Source organism: Misgurnus anguillicaudatus, unplaced genomic scaffold (genome assembly GCF_027580225.2).
Source record: "Misgurnus anguillicaudatus unplaced genomic scaffold, ASM2758022v2 HiC_scaffold_33, whole genome shotgun sequence".
Lineage (NCBI taxonomy): Eukaryota > Metazoa > Chordata > Actinopteri > Cypriniformes > Cobitidae > Misgurnus > Misgurnus anguillicaudatus.
This window is the reverse complement of record NW_027395283.1, coordinates 5,272,695-5,291,098: the sequence shown is the minus strand read 5'-3', so window position 1 is coordinate 5,291,098 and position 18,404 is coordinate 5,272,695. Positions and strand designations below refer to the sequence as shown.

The following is an 18,404-nucleotide window of genomic DNA, read 5'->3' as shown; positions in this document are numbered from 1 at the left end:
GAAGTGGCGCTGCTTCTCTTAAAGCCATTTGTGAGGAAATGTCTCTCTATGTTTATTCAAGCCTTAAGGCACGAATAGAGTAACAGTGATACGATACCACGTTTTGTGGCAGCCTATCACACAATTGATGTGAACTTCCCAGCAAACAGGGGACGTCCCCCGGACGTCGCGAACGTCCTCTTAGGTCTGCATAAGGTCCTCAATTGGTCCGCATTGTAACGTTCGCTGGCGGACCTTCCGGGGACGTCCGCATATGGTCCGCTAAATAACGTTCGCTGGCGGACCTTCCGGGGACGTCCGCATATGGTCCGCTAAATAACGTTCGCTGGCAGACCTTCCGGGAACGTCTGCATATGGTCCGCTAAATAACGTTCGCTGGCGGACATTCCGGGGACGTCCGCACAAGGTCCGCTAAAAAACGTTTTCTGGCGGACCTTCCGGTGACGTCCGCATATGGTCCGCTAGACAACGTTCGCTGGCGGACCTTCCGGGGACGTGAAACCACTCGAAGCTTTAATATAAACCCATACTACACATTTAAGGCAGAGAGTTACACTTAGAGTTACCCTTTTATGCAACATCAAAGTAAAAATGCTGTTTTTGCTATGGCTTTACTAATGAAAATCGTAATTTATAGTATCTAATATTAAGATTTTTTTTCTTAATTTATAAACTACTTAGTATGCTAAAAACATGGCCTTTATATCGACCCTTTACTGACTATATTACATAGATTCCATTAAAGCTGCTTACAATTGTACTATAATTTATTGCATTTAAAGTAAATTAAAGATCTGGCACCTTGTCTTTTTTAGTAAATGATTTTCCCCACTATTCCTAAGACATAACTATGGTCAATAAATCGAAATCACAATGCACATATTCATGTAATAGTTAAAGAATCCACCATTGTGAAGTTACATATCACTCGATTAAATATAAATGAAGTGCAAAGACTTGTTTATTTTTATTAAAATGACACATACATTAATATGAGTGTTGTGTGGTTCTTCAAGCGTTGTCTTTCTCATATATGAAGCACTGCATGATAAATAATTGTAAAAATCTATATAAATACATTATATCAAGGAAAAACAAACTTGAATCTACAACTACAGTTCAAATGTAAAACTTTTTGCGAAGTTATTATTGCGAAGGATTCAAAATGCAAGCAGAGCAATGCAAACAGAGATGCAGAATGACAGTCGCTCAATCTGTTGCAAGCAATGACTTTCAAACAGCAAGTGCTAAAGAGGCCAAACACGCAGAATTACAAGTCCAACGCTGAAACTGCTGGAAAAGAACAGTGAAAAAGATACAGGTAAGACATTTACACATTTTTAGGTTTAGTATCAAATTGCAATGGTAACACTTTACAATAAGCTTGTATTTGTTAGCATTTGCTACCATGAACTAACAATAAACAATACTTCTACAATATTTATTAATCTTAGTTCATGTTAATTTCAGCATTTGCTAATCCATATTTAAAATCAAAAGTTATATATGTTAAATGTGTATTATATTTTGTTGTGGCATCTAGCGGTGAAATTGCAAACAGCAATCAACCTCAATTTCGAAACGCAATGAGATTCTATGGTAGCTGCCACAGGACAAAAATGTCATCGTCTGAAGCCCATGTTATAGTGCGTGCGTAAGGTCTACACCGTAGGTTATCCCTAGCCTGAGAACCCATTAGAACCCCTCTCATCAGGTAAAAAACTGCATCATAGCCATTTCCAATTGCGACGGTGAGAACAAAGATATGCCAAGTTGAGGATTGATTTTACTCAAACTGCAACGATTCGCTGTTTATTTACTTCCATCACTGCTGGTCAGTGGTGTTCGTTACTCCTCATCCGAGGGGCGCTTATTCAAAATAAGTGTACGGAGTATCATGTGCCTTTTTCAAAATATGTGTCCTGCGTGTTGAGAGATCCTGTGTGCCTCACATGTTTTGTCATAATAAGTGCCTGCTGCACACGCGTCAAAACCGTTTATGATAAAAAAAGAGACGCTCACGTTCACAAAATACATGCAAGACACTCCCTAAACAGTAAACTCTGATTACGCATGAGATTATGTGAGTGTCTGGCAATCGTGAGTGTCTCTTTTATCATAAACCCTTTAGACGCATCTGCAGCAGGCACTTATTTTGACATGACACGTGATGCACATAGGATCTCTCAAAGCGCAGAACACATATTTTGAAAAAAGAAACCACACACATGACGGGCTACATACATGTTGTGACGAACTTCGAATCGAGTGCCCTCAAAAAAAAGAAGTCACCGGCCGCCACTGCTGTTGGTCTTCTCAAAACATACACAACAATCTGCTGTTTCTTCATTTGTGAGTTAAACTGACCAAGCTGCTTCTGTGGTTACACGCGTGGAAACTGCCTACCAGCGGTCTGCATGTATGTTTGCTATAATGAGCCCTTGAGACAACGTATGGACGAAACACGCTCTGTAGAACAGTTTGTCCGTTTTGGGCTACTGTAGAAACATGATGGTGACTTTCATGTATGGTGGAACGCTGTGTTTAGACATAAAAACAGCTCACTCAAATGTATTCATCTGTGAAAGATAAAAATCTCCATATCTCATTAAATGTGAATAAATGTTAAGATCAAAATGCCGTGTTTACACTGCAAGAAAAAATTTAAACTTTTTTTATAAAGTTTTAGGTTGTGATGTGTCAGATAAATTTGCTTACCTAAATCCTTCAAGCCACGAAGTAGGCCACTTTTGGCGCTTTTCCACTGCATAGTATGACCCAGTTCAGCACAGCTCACTTTTGGGGGAGGAGTAATGGGTTTCGGATGTGAAATCATGTGCAAAGTTACAAAAATGCAGAGCACACCACCATGCCTATGTCTGCATGGCATTTTTGTAACTTTGCGCATGGCTCCGCATCCAAAACGCACCAAAAATATAGGCGTCATGGCTTAAATGTTCTGTCCGTGGAGTGCAGGTACTGATGACACGGGTGTTTGTACAGAACCTGTCATGTGAGAGAGGTAGTGGAAAATGTAGTTGTGGCTGTCAATTTTGATTTTGTGGCGACATTCCATTAATATGCTCTGTTGCTCCATGTTGTGTGTGTGTGTTTGTATCGCATTTACGATGATGTTACGGCAGTAGAGGGGACGCAACTGTAACAATAAGCCTATAATCAGGGGTGCACATAACTTTTTTTGTCCTGGTTCTAAAAGAAGCACCTGGAGAGCTTGCTCTCTTCCATTGGTGAAAAGTGAAGCCGCCAGTGTCGCCGCTGACATCTTGGGTTTTGAGTCTGCGCAGTAGCAATTTCGGGACCAGTCCTGCGCAGTAGTGAGCAGGAAGTAAAGCCGCGAAATCAAGGCCCCGCCCTCACTCTCCCAGAATGTGCATACACAGCTGTCAATCATGACGTGACACCACCGTTTTTATAGCATTAACTAACTAACTAAAAACAAACTTATTTTAAAAACAAACACTTGAATTTACATCAGCATGATAAAACCTACAGTAAATGACAAAAACAGCTTTGGAAAAAAGATAATTGAAGTGTAATTAAATTGTTTAGTTGGTCTTGTTAAGTTTAAGACATTAAAAATGTGTTTATGTATATTATAGCTTTATGCTAAATATTGTTTATTATTTCACATGACCTTTTACGGAAGCTAAAAGGTGACTCTTATTATGATGCCCGGGCGGAAAGCCGGTTGTTGTTTTGGAGCTCGTGTTAGAGTGGATGTTATCGGTGGATAAATAAAGAAAAAACGTTTTACATACTGAAGTTTATTTTGTATCTAACAGGTCTCAAGTCCCATTGAATAACATGGGGGAGGCGGGGTTTATGACCTATACTGGGACCAGTCACTGGGGAGTGATCGAGACGTTATGAAATCCCTTATGTCGCAGTAAATTAGCTAACTATGTAACAAAATTCCAGCAACGTTGGTACGCTGGAATTGTTTCTAATCGCGCATACACACCCTTATGTGCACCCCTGCCTATAATCTCACCCACTCTGAAGCGATAACAAACTGTACTGGAAAAGCAACGAAAGCGAGCTGAGCTGCATCGTGCCGAGCCAAGTTGTACCCTACATTGGAAAAGCGCCATATCATGACATCAGACCCTGGAACACAGAAAAGCATGAGACAGTAAAAAGCATCAGATGTTCGGTTGTGTTTGAATGCTTTCTCTGAACAATTTCCCCATGAACTATGCATGTCAACGAAATTAACCAAGCTACCTATTATTTCTCTCCCCTTCTTAAACATCCTGTACAACCATAGCCAGAAATCTCACCATTTCAGCTTGTTATTAACAATATCCTTATTTGTTCAAACAAATATAACTATATAACTTGCTATACAAGTCAAATATACAAATATAACATATTAATAACCTTATTAACAAATATTACCAAATTAAATTATTTTAGCCAGGGAAACTTAAATGGCACTACACTGAAATGTCATATACCGGTATAGTTATAAAAGTATAAATTTTGACTCACAGCTCAATATGGTGGCCTGCAGGTCTTCATTCTTGATGGGATTCAGAAACTGAACTACTGTGTCTTCACAGACAAATAATCCAAAATCAGCCTAAGAGTGTGGAGTAAACAGCATCAAGCCTCTCTTTAATAGGGAACTCATCTACAAAAACAAACACTTGTTATACTTTTATGAATTATCAAGTTGTACAACACACAGCAATTAGGATTTAGACAAACAAAAAAAATCACAGATTTGATTAATTTTATTGTTGTGTCTAATATAGAAACAACTTGTGTTGTAAAAGAAAAGATGACAGCATATCTCTTTATCACGTGCCAGTATAGACCCTGACTGCACGCGAGAACATTTGAATTATCTGTCACGAGCGCTCACACGTCATACTTCAACTGAAACAACGGTCTCGATGGTAGGAATAAGCAAAAGCTCCTTTAAATTTCGTCATTTTTTTATACACATCCCGTTTATTTTTTAGTTAATTGTTAGATAAGTTAGTAATTGCGTCAAGTTTTCGTTACAGGGTAAGATTTCGTTACCATATACAGTAAATATTGGTTCAAGAGCGCAGTTTGATAACTCATTCGAGGTTTGTAAATGGTAAATAACTTATTCGAGGTTTGTATCCATATTTAAGTTACTCGCTTACTTTGTTTCGGTGTTTGAGTAAATGTTATAAAGTAATAATTAATATAAGTTACTGCGCGAGCTCATTACGGCCGTTTCTCAATCCGAAGGCTACTGGAGGTAGCATTTGTAGGCGGTACACGTCATCAAGACGGTCAGACTTAAGAATATTAACAATTATAAAGCTGACTATTACTCTTAGTTAATCGTAAATTGTTGTAATATTATGCGTATGACTTGCGAATGTAATGCTCATTTAACTTAAATAAACCTTGATGACGTATGCAGCCTGCATATTCGACCTCCGGAGGATGCAGCCTTCCGTTTGAGAAACGGCCTACAAGTGTGAGAGCGTGCGCGAGATTCTGTCTGAATTGATTCTTTAATAATGGCAAAGCAAAGCATTTTAAGGTTTAAATTAAAACGCCTAACTTACCTTTCCAGGGGTTTCTGTTCCTGCAGTCTTTCAGCGGTGCTGGCGCGTATGACGATGCGGACATGAACAGCACACTACAGTATACCGCCACCTACTGTACTGTAGTACAATAACGTGTAGGATTGAATACTGTGCCAAACGCAGTAAAAAAAAAAGCCATTTAATTCATTGTAAAAACAATGAACATGCCAGTTCAAGTAACTTGTGGGCTAAATCACCAAAATAAGTTTGTAGATATGGTTCAATTATTAACTGTGCAGCATAATGAATCAGCCTGAATGCATGTAGCCTATGAATATATTGTTTAGACTTTATTTTTAAACCTTTATCTGGTGTATGGTTAAACCTTATGATGGTAGCAATTGAATACAAATCTTAAATCGAATCAAATCTCTTATAATAATACATAAAATCTCTGGGACGGTTGGGGGTACATCTGGGTAACATTTAAGCAGCTTAATTTTTTATATTCTTTTATATATTTTGATGTGTGTATATATATATATATATATATATATATATATATATATATATATATATATATATATATATATATATATATATATATATATATATTTACTCTCTTTGTTTTGTTTTCTCAGCCTTTAAACATCTAAACATGTCCTCCAAAAAGGTAATTTCAGCACCAGATCAGCTTATCTTATACTGTAATATTGATACTGGTTTGAGAAAAACTAAGATTTTCTCAAACTAAACCAAAGAAACAAAACCAGTAAAAACATTGGAAAACAATTTTAGCCTAAGGTTTGAGAATAAAGCCAATGGTCCTCTATTAAGGCTAACTGTGTATATTGCCTTTGTGGACTGCAAGCTGAACTTACAGATTTATATGGACTTTACTTACAGGTTTCCTGTGCTGTTTTGCTCCATTTTACTGAACAAAATAAGGCTGAGGTAGCACCATCCTTGTGGTTAGAGTGAAAGAATGTGGTAAGATTTTATCCATGTTTTATAAAATACAAATAAACATGAACAACATGGTCAGCTACATATAAAAAATAAAAATAATCAAACATGCTTGTTTTTATCTGAAGGGTATTGAGACCAAAATAAACAATGTGCCATTCTGGACAAACAGCTGTGGACAATATATGCAGTCAGAGTAGCCTATTTTCTCACACAGGTAAAGTATGCAAAGTAATACCAAACTTCTTTTTAACCTCAACAAATACTGTCAAGCCAAATATACAATGTTTGTATGAGGTACTGTGCAAAAGTCTTAGGCCAGCATGCTACCATTAAATTTGTGGTTTTTGAAATTGTGTAGTGATCATATCACTATTTCTCAGTCTCTTTATTAGGATACAACCAGAAAATACAGGAAATGTGTATGTAGTATTAAAACAGTATAAAAGTTTAAGCTGATGTGTCAAGTTTTTAGGGTAAACTCCCCTTCCACTTGAGCAATAGCAGGCAACTGCAGGATCACTTAAACCTAAATAAAATTAAATCCTAATTCTAATCGAATGACTTCAGTCTCCTCAAAAAAGCTCAAGATGTGTTTTGCCAAGAGAGGTCACACCAAATACTGACTGATGTCTGAAGAAGACATTTAGTTCTAAAAAATTGTTTTATTTATAATTTTGTGTACATATTTCCTGTATTTTCTGTTTGTATCTTAATAAAAAAAAAAATATGGATGGACATTAAAACTTTGCTAAAACAACAAAGCTGGTGATGGTGGCCTAAGACACTTGCACAGTAATGTATATTGACCAAGAGTTGGAATGATCAAGAAAAATGCATGTTGTCTATCCATATTTTCTTTAAATGCACATTTATTCACAGTTCAGTAGGACAGTAAATTATCTAAGGGTAAAATCATTATTGAAGGTGATTTAATTGTCACTGCATTCATTGTTACATTATTTAAAACAGTGGGAATCATTGTGTAAGTTTCTTAATAATATCAAATAGTTCTTTTTTGTCTTGTTGTTTCTAGACCTGAAGATAAGATTTCCAGTTTAAAAGTGAATCATTATTAACAGCAATTAGGAGTATTTCTCAGTTGAAAAGCCAGGTGAAACTATAAGGTCACTATGATTTACTTTCATATTATCATTCTTTTCAGATTCTTTCCCTGTTTTTTTTGTTAGATGAGGAGCAACCAGTAAGAAAAAACAAAAAGATGTTTTGATGTTGCCTGAGGCACCTTATTGTGAGTACATTTTAATGTTGTTAGTCATTTAAATTATTATACTTCTGTGGAATTAAGAAACAATATATTTAATCTCAGTGTACAGTATTTGTAGTATAATGATGATTACTTGATTTAAATGTATTAATTGTCATATGCCTTGAGTGACTTACAAATGATAGAGCATTCAACATTTTACAACATTTACTACAATACTTACATCATCAATTTTTAAATCCAATTAATTGTTTTTATTGTTTTTTTTTAATCTGGAATGTGTTTACAGTTTATGCACAATCACAAATGCAGCACATCAATCAATTTCTTCCAACCAGCGAATCAAGGTACACTATTTTGTTATTTTTTTATCTTAAATTATTGATATTGATTTTCTTCCAGACAGACTTACTGTTCATTTATTTTACTGGTGTAGTTAGTAATGTTATTAATGTTTCAAAACACCTTCTTGAAAGAAATCTTGGAGTGGAGAATCATTCTGAAAGTAGACCAAATCCAGTACAACATCACAGCAGTGGTCGGAAAAATGCAGCAAGCCAAGCTGACTTTCAAAAGATGGTATGTGCAATAACACACACAACATTACTAGTCACTGCTGACTTTTTACCCATGTTTACTACGGATTTTTTTGTTTGTAGATTCGTAATCTGTTTCTTCAGAGGGGAGGCAGTTTGGGAGATGGGAATTATGAGGATGCTACAGTTACACAGGGCAAATTTCAGCAGCTCAGTTTCAAACTTGCAACTAACAATGAGTTATAGTGAGTCTGTGTGAATATACTCTACATATTATACTTCAATATGCCTTTAACACAAAAAACTACAATAATATCAAAGATCAATATAATAAGACAACTTATATTATTTTATGTCATAGTAAAATATTTTTATACTCTGTGTGTGTGTGTGTGTGTGTGTGTGTGTGTGTGTGTGTGTGTGTGTGTGTGTGTGTGTGTGTGTGTGTGTGTGTGTGTGTGTGTGAGTGTGAGTGTGTGTGAGTGAGACCTATGCTCTCTCTGAGATGTGTATGTTCACTTTGTAGCTGGTCAGGGTGGAAGATCAGCTGACGTACCAGTTTTGCCAGGTTGAAGGACCAGCTTAAACCAGCTAAGACAGCCAACCAACTTAGCTGGTCTTCCCGCCTGACCAGCTAAGACCAGCTACAAAGTGGCCAAAACCTCTGTAAAACAATCCTGCTACACCAGCCTCACCAGCTGAAACCATACTGGGAGTATTCATATTCATATCGATTTGCATTTACACATAAAATAGGTAACATACAGTACTGTGCAAAAGTCTTAGGCCACCATCACCAGCTTTGTTGTTTTAGCAAAATTTTAATGTCCATCCATATTTATTTTTCACTCTTTTTATTAAGATACAAACAGAAAATACAGGAAATATGTACACAAAATTAAAAACAAAACAATTTTCAGAACTAAATGTCGTCTTCAGGCATCAGTCAGTATTTAGTGTGACTTCTCTTGGCACGAAACACATCTTGAGCTTTTTTGAGGAGACTGAAGTCATTCGATTAGAATTAGAAAGGATTTACTTTTATTTATGTGTAAGAGATCCTGCAGTTGCCTGCTATTGCTCAAGTTGAAGGGGAGTTTACCCTAAATACTTGAAACTTCAGCTTAAACTTTTATACTGTTTTTAATACTACATACACATTTCCTGTATTTTCTGGTTGTATTCTAATAAAGAGACTGAGAAATAAATATATGATCACTACACAATTGCAAAAACAACAAATCTAATGGTAGCATGCAGACTTTTGCACAGTACTGTATGTCCACATTTAGCCACCTTTACTTTGAGTGAACTGTAACAGCAACTATAATGCCATAAACATTAAATACTAAGGTAAAAGAGAGTTGTGCATGCTTTCTAGTTTTAGCACAGAATTCTGTCTCCCTTTTAAATGTTTGCTACAGATTTTTTGCAAGACATTTTAAACATATTGAGGCGGTTTCCCGGACAGGGATTAGACTAGCCCTAGACTAAAATAAATGAAAGAACTGTCCAACCTAAAAACAACTTGTACTGACATATCTTAAAATACATCAGTGCCCTTTGTTTTACATCAGAATGCACACAAGTAATGTTTTTAGTAAGGCATGTTTGTTAAAACTAGTTATATTTCACAATTAAACTGAGGCATAGTCCTAGTTTAAGCTCCTTGTCTGGGAAACCACCCCAATAAATAATAACTACTTAACTTTTGAATGTGTTCGTTTCGTTGTTTTAGGTTAGAAGACCACGGAAATATTTGACGTCGGAGTCCAGCAGACAGCCAGAGACACGCACACACACGCAGCTGAAGCGCGTACGGGAGATCCGGCACGCGCACGGGAGCTCGCGCACGCTCACACAAACACGGAGCACAGGATAATTACAACTGTTTAATTAAAATAAAAGAACTTTGTGGTATACAATGTTTAGCGTGTCTGATTTCATTGGTTAGCAAGGAAATAAAACGACGTGCTGAGGACTTTAGGCGAACGTCCCCTAAAAGTCCCGAAAGTCCGCTGACCGTCCTGCGAACGTCCTCGCGGAAGTCCGCTCGACGTAACGGGAACCATACACGATGACGTTACGGGGACGTTCGCCTAAAGTGCTTAGCATGTTATTTAGCTTACAAAAAAGGTCCCCATGACGTCCCCTAAAAGTCAATAAAGTCCCCAAAACGTCATTTTGAACGTCCGGAAGACGTTTTTGCGGACGTTCGCAGGACGTCAAAAGAACCCTACATGATAACGTCCGGGGGACGTTCGCAGATGCCATTTAGGGGACGTCCTGGGGACCTTTTTTTGTTAGCTGGGTTAGCTAAACATGCCATTTACGTAAGGAAGCTATTTCAGGCCCTGTAGAGATTTAGTGTAATTCCCATGATTTTTTTATTTAGCTACTTAGCCATTTTGATTGTAGACTACACATTTCTCATATTTGTGTTATTGACCTTTCAGTAATAAAAAAAGTTTGAAGATTATTGTGAGAGTATTTTTGTATTTTCAAAATACGAATTACTTGTATTTTATTTTGTTACATTTCATGCGCCAGTATGTAGTTTGTAACGAAATAGATTTGGATGCCCACCTCTGGTCATCAACACAACTACACAACATTACCTCACATTAACAAAATATTAACACAAGTTAAGTTAAGAGTCACAAACAGCGCAAAACATTCAATAAACAACGCTAATATTAAGATGTGTTATACATTTATGAAAACTGTCAAATAAATCTAGAAACTGAAAAGGAATAAGTAAAAAGCGTCTCGTGACAACTGAACTTACAATCTGACTGAATTCACATTCTCATAAATCCTCCAACTTTAACATCAACTACGCAAGTGACAATAACTGGTAACGCTTTATAAGCATCCGTTAGAAGATCGGTAGTCTCGCGTAGCCAGAGTCTGGTGTTTTTCGCTGCTTTTTCTGGACAAAGCCCGCCCACGAGCTGTTTGACCGACATGTCAAACAACCAATCACAGTTTGTTTCATCTAGCGTCACGTTTCGGACTCCCCACAATAACGAGCCGGCTGGCAACAAGTCAGTTATTGAAATAACCAGCCGCAACCAAATAGTATCTAAATAAACAACATTACTCACCATAGGACAACGTTGAGCACTTCATCAACAGCCACACCAATGAGACGATCCTGTTAAACGTCTGTTTGAAGCATATCTCTCCACTTTTTAACACATACAAGCAATTCAGGAGAACCTGACTGATTCTCTTCCTCAATGGAACGTCAGAGCTTTGTTTTCCAGGGACTGAAACTAATCGCGACACTCGCGTCTCCTGGAAATCCGTTTTTTTCCAACCAATCAAAGAAGACTTTAACATTCTCACAGGGTTTCCAGAAAAGTGTACGAAAAACATCAGACGTTCAGCCAACAGTTTGTGGGCGTGACGTCTGAGGCTGAGACTAGATGATCGGTGTGGTGAGGAATCCACTCAGCCCATCCCTATAAGATGGAGAATGGAAAAGTTAAACGCGAAACTTTTTACTTTCACTTTAAACCTATGACGTCACCGACAAGACTTTTTATTGAATATTAACAAGAACACAATATAGTTTACAAACAGGAGTACATATAACCATAGGCTATATTTCAGGGGTAATATGAAAACAAAATAAAAAACTAGGGAGGAAGAGAAAAAATACAAATAAAAAGGAAAGGCAATTTACATGAAAAAAATAATTTTTTAAACAACCGTATAGTCTTTCTTCCTTTCAAGTTTTAGTTTTTTGATATATATATTTTAATTTCTATTTTAAATTCTTCAAATATTGGCATTTTTCATTCCATTTGACTTTATGAATATAATAACGGGCAATTATAATCAAATCAAGCATAAACAGAATATTATTATCACCATCAAACGAAAAACATTTTAGCATAATATCAATTTCTTCAAAGCTAACAGGCTTCATAACTTTTCTTTGTGAGTAAATATACGCTCTTTCAAAAAAAAAAAGGTTTGACACTCCCAAAATAAATGATATGGGGAACTTTTACAAAAGACACAAATATCTTCTATATTCACTTTAAAATGCTTTACCATGAGTGACTTAACTGGGTAAACTTAATGAAAAATTGTATATGAAACTTCTTTCACTTTATTTGTGATGCATGTGGTGTCATCCAAATTTTACTCCAATCAAGACATTTTTTAAACAGGCTAAAGAATTCCAACGAGTATTAACAGCAAGTTTAGATTGAAGACTTTTAGATTATTACATCCAAAACGTATGAAATCCTTGACCTGCAACATAATAAAGAAGCAAATTCTTCAACTGACTGTAAAGAATAATTATTACTTTCTTCTAATAGCCTCAAAAGTTCCTTAATTGCCTGTAAAACCAAACAATATTAGATAGGATCGACTAAGTTACACATATGAGCAAATTCAGTATAATTGTATAAAACACCATCTTCTTTGATCAGCTGTTTTAACCAAAAAATTCCCTTTTCAAACCAGTTTTCAAAAAATATTGATTTGTTTCTGATCCTTTTTCTTATTCCAAATGGTACATCACCGACAAGACGACCAATCGCTTGATGTTTTTCTCCCTCTGCTGGTAGTAAACGAGCATTACAGCGTTACATTATTTATTTATTATTAAAAACTAATTTAACAGATTTAACTTATAAACGAGGTGAAATCATTAATGTATTGCTTTAACATTTGTGTGTTTACTTTCACTCATGAATAAATAAATGAATAAGAATAAATTTCTCCTCTTTTCTTCCACTAAAGCAGTAAACTCATATGGGTTTGGTGTAAGTGATTTTTCATTATTTTTGTGTTTTACATTAACATTCATGTATCTATCATAGTGTGAAGAAGTTCTCATTAAACTGCATGAAAATACTTCTTCAGTTGAGCTGATAGAGACACATTTAGTGATTTATTATAGAGAGATCTTTAAGATGTGTTTACTGTCTAATGAAAGTTTGTGACAGAACAGAGAAATGTTTCACAAGATAAAATAACTGTGTACAACTTCACATCACAAACTCACAACCATCACAAAACACAAACACACTTTCATACTTGAAAGAGAAACACAACATATTACAAATAACGAGTTTGTTATATTCTGAACTAGACAAATTTAATCTATTTTGGATGTGATTGACCTGTTTTACTCATTATGAATGACAGTATGTATACTTTAAAAATACACAAGTTTACTGTTAACAGACACAGACAACACAGAATACTGTTTCACATCAACCAGTTTCTCTTTTTGACTGGCATACTTTATTTAAACAGAAACAACTGGGCTGCGTTCAGCCCCGACTAAACGTTGCACAACGTTGAACAACGTTTATTAAACAGAAACGGTGATGTGTTGAACGCCCTGTTGTGATGACGCAAGAGTTGCAACTACGGTAGCTGAGAGGCCATTCTTTGTGTTCTTTTTTAAATGTTTCTGAAGCCTGATGAAATCGTTATAAATGTGTGTTTAATTCTGTAAAAGACCCTCAATGTTACAGTCACTGACCTTGTCGTCCAGAATGAACGACAACATTCCAACTTGAACCCATTGAGCGAGCTGTCTCTTTACTACCGCGTGGTTTTATACATCTTGCCTCTGATTGGGCCGACATTTCTGACACACCCACCAAACAAGAGAAAACGCTTCTAAAACCTGTTGCATTCCGTTGCACACCGTTTCCAGGAAACATGTCGTTCAACCCGGAAACCTTAGCAAAACGTTGTGCAACGGTGTGACATTGAACGTGCCCCTGCATTCATTCAGGCTGCGTCCTAAACCGCATACTGTATAGTCAGGGGTGTCGGACTGGGGGTAAAACCAGTACTGATTACCAGGGCCCCAAAAAAAGAGAGGGCCCTTGAAAAGTCTGGAGTATATTATGGGGTAAGGCATGGGGGCCCATCAGGACTGCCTATGCATAGGGCCCGAGATCTTGTGCAACGCCCCTGTGTATAGTAGGTACTGAATTAGATGAAGTACTTACTTACTTGGCGTTAAAACAGTAGGTACTGTATAGTATGAATCCTGGTAGTATGAATGAGATTCGGACGTACTACATCCGCCATGTTGCTACATCACGTGACATACGTCGTCATTTCAGCGCGAAAACAGCCGCGTGCCTCTTCTTCTTCGTTGGATAACTCATCGTCCGGGGCATCATGGGATAGTGTAGCGTCCATCGTATGCACACTGCAAAATCTAACCGGAAGTAGTAGGTCATCCGGGTACTTTTCGCATACTGATTTTCGAATACTATGTATTCGGACATACTACTCGCTTCGCCTACTGCTTTTCGCGTACTATATAGTATGTAGTAGGCGGTTTCGGACGCAGCATCAGTCACTGATTAGGTCACATGACATACACTCTGCAATGTGATTGGCTGACTCACAAAAATAAAAGCTAAACAAATCAAATATAAATGAGAGCACAATACTTATAAATCTTAACACTCACATTTCTATTTGATCATTTCAACAGAAGAAAATTCATACAGCAAACATAAATGAGTTTAATGTCATGATGTTTGTTGCTGGTTTTGTTAGTATATCTTCAATCATATCATCAGTTGGACAGTATCTCAGACTAATTCTGTCCTCCATTATCACAGACCTCACAAAATGACATTTAATGTCCACATGTTTACAGGATTTTTTGCTGACGCTATGACACCCTGATTGTCTTCATAAAGTCTAGATTGATATTTCAGTCCATCAATGTTTTCTAACACTCGTGTACAGTCACAGTTAATGTCATAAACTCAGCTTCACATGTGGACAGTGTAACAGTAGGCTGTCTTTTAGTCTTCATGAGATTAATGGATCATTTTTGTTCATGTTAAAGCAGTAACTTCAAGTACTTCTTCTATCAATTATATCAGCTGTCCATACAGTGATTTTTTTCAGTTTATACAACAAAGTTTTGTACAACTGATGTCTTCACAATTAATATCAGTAAAGTTTAGATTATTGAATATGTTTATTTCATGTCACAGAGAGAGAGAGATTCAGAGAAAGATGAAAGAGAGACAGTGAATGACTCGATCTGTTTCACACATAAATTCTGACAGCTTGTGTTTACTCTTAGTTTTACATCAACACTAACAGAAATGTTTTACATCAGCAGAAGGTAAAATCATCAGTTTATAAATGTATTAAATATTACTTTTGAGTTCGGGTTTGGTTTAGAATGACTCATTTGATGCAATACAATCAAAGTCCACGAGATGTCGCTGGTGTGCAGACTGTACTGACATGAATGAGTGAAGAATGAAAGCACCATGAGATGTAATGCACATGAGATGAATTGTCCTTAAGAAAATCAAGCATGACTTAACTATAGTTAGCATAGTTTTATCTTTGTTTTATTTGTAGTAGGTCTTTGTTATCAGTGCTCACATCAAAAGCCTTCATCTCTGTTGGTATGGAGGAGGATTAGCGTCTAAATGAGTAGCTTTCACATCTGGAAAGACCTCATCAATACTGAAAGAGTAACATCTGCCTTCATCTGTCTTTCCTATTTTAGTAAGACATTGATAAACTTCATACTGCATCTATTACAACAGCATGAGTTTATAGTAGAAAAGTCCTGAACACAGGGCTCTCAAGTTTTGAAGACAGGCAAGAGTGACACCCCTCCAAACAACCCCCCCACCACCCCAAATATTATTTAACTATTAGGTTGTATACTACTAACCTTATTGCAATCCACTATTCCATTGTATTCCCTGTGTGTCATAAATGGGACTAATTTTCATTTGGGAATGGAGATTTTTTTACAATGAAGACTTCCTGATTCATTATTCACTGTGTAAATACACGTACACATTTCCAGTACAAACACATCATTTTACTGTTGCATTTCTATGCTCACATAGAAACCTTAGCTAAGGATTTTTTTGACAAAATAAACTTTTAACCAGAAAATAAGGGGATGGGCATTCGATTAAGTTTTCTTTGTCGATTGTCGGGAGAATTAACGATCGACTATCGATTAATCATTAATATTTTTATAATAAAATTTGTTATTTAACTTTTATACTTAAAAAATGCAATGAATACAAATATACAGCGTGTTTTTCCTCGATGAGACCTTTATTACAAGATCAACTTGTGGCAGACAGTTAAACTATGTTTCAAACATATATGTGCGTGCATATGCGGTACTCTGAAGCAGCAGAACCTGCAGCTGCGAGCCAGCGTTCTTAAACAGAGACCTCATTAGTTCCAAAATAAAAAAAACAGATTCATGTTTAACATTAAATTAAACAAAAAACATAATACTTAGATCTGAAAGGTTTTGTCAAAATGTAACTCAAAATGATTCAAGCCAGAAGAAAGTGCAAGATATTAGCCTTCCTAACATTAGGCTATAACAAATTAGGCTACTTAAAGCCTCGTGAAAAATAACTAACTTTAGTAACTCACATAAAACTTCTGAACCAGTCTACTGATTTTTTTTGAGAAATAAAAGCATGTTTTGGAGTCAGACGCGACCGCAACCCATGGTGACCGTAAGTCCAGCCGCCGCCGAAAACACCCGCTCCGAGGAGACTGACCGGGATGCACCTCAGCGCTAACTTGGCTTATTCCGCATACAGATTATGTGTGAAACAGCGTGCGTTTTGTGAGCCCCATTCACCAATGTTTAATTATACTAACATAGTCTTTTAGTTTTTATTTGTTGTAAAACAACATAGACACAAATTTACTATGGTCTCCAACTCCACAATATACCATAACCATGGTATTTGTAGTAAAATTGCGGAAATACAAATCGTTTTTAATCTGCAAAAAAAAAAAAACATTTTCACAATGATAAAATCATGGCTAATTTTCCTAAGGTAGTAATTACAAAATGATATATGTTTGAAAGACGGAGATGCGCATCTGTCAATCTATTACATAACAGAGCGAGGCCAGAGACAAAAGTGCTCCTAAACGGGAGTAATATGGAATAATGTGTGCATCTTTGAATAACTGTAAGTATACATTTCTTTTAAATATATTTTGTCATATAAATTTTGAGACATGGCCTAATAATGCTTTTTTCACTTTTATTGCTCATTTAGACTTATTGTGCGGGTAACAGCGTTTTTGACGCATTTACCTCAGAGATTATTTTAGCAATATTGCTTTTTCCCGGTAATAATAATACAATTTATATTTCAATCCTGTTTCATTGTCTGTTTATTCATTTCATTATGCTGTTATGTTAATGTGAGGATATTTATTTGCCATATGAAACGTGCCGTCATATGAATACGTTTGATAATATTCAAATTATATGCGGAATAATGTGTGCATCTTTGAATAACTGTAGGAATACAGTTGCTTATTTTTGTCATAAAGTTTTGAGAAATAATAATATTGTGAGGATTTATTTCCATATGAGACGCTTTTTGTCGTTGAATACTCTCGTTTATTATTTGGAAATCATATACATACATAGTAGGAAATATATAATGTGTAAGGGTAGACTTGCAAAGTTATTCTGCTTATTTTTATTTATGATATATGTGGAGATAAATAAACCATTGCAAAACTGATGATTTGATCCATTCAGATCCTGACCACCAGGCTAGAGATTTTAAACATCCTTAATCCACACTTACTAGTCTGTCAAATAATATCTAAAATATATTGTTTTGTGAAAAAAATGATGCTTTGTTCTATTGTTTATGCGGAAAAGTGTTCACAGAAAGTGTCAATCACATGAACGTTTTATATGCAGAATAAGCAGCCCAGTCTCACGAAATTTCGTTATATAGTCACGTATTTTTTTGATTCTTTTTTCGTGCTATTATCACGAAATTTCGTGTTTTTTCGTAGTCGTATAACGAATTCCTGTTTTCGTGTGATTATCACGTATTGGTTACTCGACTGTTTTGTCCTATTTTCTTACCATTGTCGCTTCGGTTTAGGGTTAGATTTACATAAAATGACATCCCTAACCAAACCCAACTCTAACCCTAACGCCAGGCGACATATAAAAAAATAAATCAGGAAAAATAGTATAGATCAATTTATTAAGTGACATTCTAATGCAAGCACCAAATCTAACCCTAAACCGAAGCGACAATGGTTTAAAAATAGGAAAAAACAGTCGAGTAACCAATACGTGATAATCAC

The 18,404-nt window shown here is 36.1% G+C and overlaps 1 protein-coding gene and 1 long non-coding RNA gene across 3 annotated transcripts in view; both read right to left on the bottom strand.

Moving 5' to 3' along the window:
* LOC129438991 (protein NLRC3-like) overlaps positions 1 to 11,142 on the bottom strand; it is a 267,541-nt gene extending 256,399 nt beyond the window's left edge. Inside the window, exon 1 of the mRNA XM_073865735.1 lies at positions 11,053 to 11,142. The gene's annotated coding sequence lies outside the window, so the exon portion shown is untranslated. The remainder of the gene's footprint in view (positions 1 to 11,052) is intronic.
* LOC141363197 (uncharacterized) lies at positions 801 to 5,702 on the bottom strand. Of its 2 annotated transcripts, none has more exons than XR_012368688.1 (4): positions 5,574 to 5,702; positions 4,513 to 4,654; positions 2,719 to 4,128; positions 801 to 1,293 (listed from the first exon to the last, which is right to left on the bottom strand). It is a non-coding gene; the product is annotated as an uncharacterized lncRNA (long non-coding RNA). The 2 variants fall into 2 exon arrangements; XR_012368689.1 differs by having other exon boundaries at positions 801 to 1,290.
* Positions 11,143 to 18,404: the final 7,262 nt, after the last annotated feature.